Source organism: Rana temporaria, chromosome 3, assembly GCF_905171775.1.
Source record: "Rana temporaria chromosome 3, aRanTem1.1, whole genome shotgun sequence".
Taxonomy (NCBI): Eukaryota; Metazoa; Chordata; class Amphibia; order Anura; family Ranidae; genus Rana; species Rana temporaria.
The window spans coordinates 26,947,885-26,950,280 of NC_053491.1; positions in this window are offsets into that span (position 1 = coordinate 26,947,885).

Here is a 2,396-nt window from a genome sequence, read left to right on the forward strand (position 1 = left end):
TTCCTACTATACTGGGGGCCCAAGAGATATATGTCACCAGCACACCAAGAAAATATAAGGGTCCAAAGCAGTGGGAGAACTATCAGGGTTGCAAAGGATGTCTTGCCACCGGGCCCTGGTGTTCTGCCACAGTGGGGATCCGACACTGTCCTGTCCCTGCTATTTACAGCGCTGGTCTGGCGTCTGTCTCCTTGGCAGTGGTGGCAGTCTATTAGGACCTAGTGCTGGTGACATTATGGGTGCATACAGGGGAAGGCTGGCACTATTGGTTATAGAGACCTGAGCCCCCAGCTGGTCACCTAGCAGCAGTAATGCTGTATAACCTTCTCTGTTGACATGCTGATCGGCATGTGATCCAGGTGATGCTCCCAGTCAGATCTAATAAACACAGTATTTATTAGCATCAAGAGTACAACCACATAAATATAATCAACCGTATGATCAGCAGCCATGTGGGCTCTATGCCTGTAAAGTGTGGGCTTTGATCAATAAAATCACTAGGGCTGTGCAAAATAACTTTTAATTAATCGATTAATCTTGAATTTTTTTGATTGATCAAAATCTTTTTGATCGATTAAAATTATTTTGATTGGTACTCACCTCTCCGCCGGCTTCTGGGCCTTCAGGGAGTTCCGTTGGAGATCCAGTAACGTCACGGACACCGGTGGGGCTTGCCGTGTCCATCTTAAGGGCTCCTTTGCTGTGCCTTCATATCTGCATGCCGGCGGGACCTCACTATCTGCCACACGCAAGGGCTGTTACACTTTCCTCTATCACTTCCCTTTATCAACCTGGGATTCTACAGCCATCCACTGGGAGTTGTGATAGTTCCCTTCATGGGACATCTACATGCCGACGGACTGATGTTAACCTTTCCTCATCTGGATTCAGCAGTGGTATCGTTGTACACAGCTACATGTTTTTATGACTGCTTTTGGTACCGTTTGGTATTACTCGCACCATTTTTACAGTTTATGTAGCTACATCGATTTTATCTCAAGTGCAATATTTATTTGGTTACCTACTTGATGACTATAAAAGTTTCAATGCTATTCCCATCGAGCGCTGACTTTGTGTGTTTTTTGTATCCTGCTATCCATTTTTCTAGTGGTTGGTGGCTGCACTGGGTATCAGCCTGCAAGGAGATCAGCTAAAAGTAGTTGGATCTGTATGTGCGTTATTAATCGAAATTAGTCGATTAATCGATTAAAAAAAAAAAACGATTAATCGAACAGAAACATTTTGATCAGTAACAGCCCTAAAAATCACTGATATTTATGTCTAGGATTTGACTGGGAGCATCACCTGGATTGCATCCCGATCAGCATGTCAGAGAAGGGTCCACTGCTGCTAAGCAACCTGCAGGGAGCTCAACTGTCTACAACCAATAGAGATGGGCTCGGGTGTGTTTGAAATCCCACATGCCCGATCACGCCAGGAAGCCGACACTCCACAGTGCTAATCAATGTATGGGCTGCCTAAGAGCTAAGACCAGCCATAGACAGTTTAAATCTCAGCTGGTTCAGCAGAAACTGGCTGAGATTTGAACCATTAATGAGCAGATTCTCTTATAATTATCACTAGTGGTTGCTGTATAGCCACTGGTGATAATCACTGTTTGTCGGGAGAATATAATTGCTGGGCAGGAGGGATATTCCCCTGTCACCACTGTCTGTTGATGGGGGAATCATGCAAGTTTCTGTGGATGCAGGAAAGAAATTTGCACCGTATATTATCTGCCTGACTGAAAGTGAAAGTAAATTGTGAATGTTTTGAAAGAACAGGAGAGGGGGAGGGAGACAGATGGGTACAGTGTACTGCAGTCTGCAGTGCACACACTTAAACACGGCCCAGGCTAGAATATCTGGTTGTGTGAGCGCTCGCATTATGCAGTGTTGACGAGCACAGGGAGGGGGAGGAATCCCCCGCAGAGCTGACTGGGGACGCTCTCCCTCTCGGGGAGCAAAATACAAAAAATGCAAAAAAAAAATAATTTTTTTTTTTTTTTGGGGGGGCACATGGTGGGGCACAGCATGATGTTGGGGGGGTCAGGGCCCCCTCTGGCCCCCCCCCTAGGGACGCCTCTGAGAGACACATACACAGAGATATATAGACAGACAGAGACACATACACAGGGATATATAGACAGACAGAGACACAGAGATATATAGACAGACAGAGACACAGACACAGAGATATATAGACAGAGCCACAGACACAGAGATATATAGACAGACAGAGCCACAGACACAGAGATATATGGGACAGACAGAGCCACAGACACAGAGATAAATAGACAGACAGAGCCACAGACAAATAGATATATAGACAGACAGACACAGAGATATACAGACACTCAGACAGAGCCAAAGACACAGGGATCTATAGACAGAGCC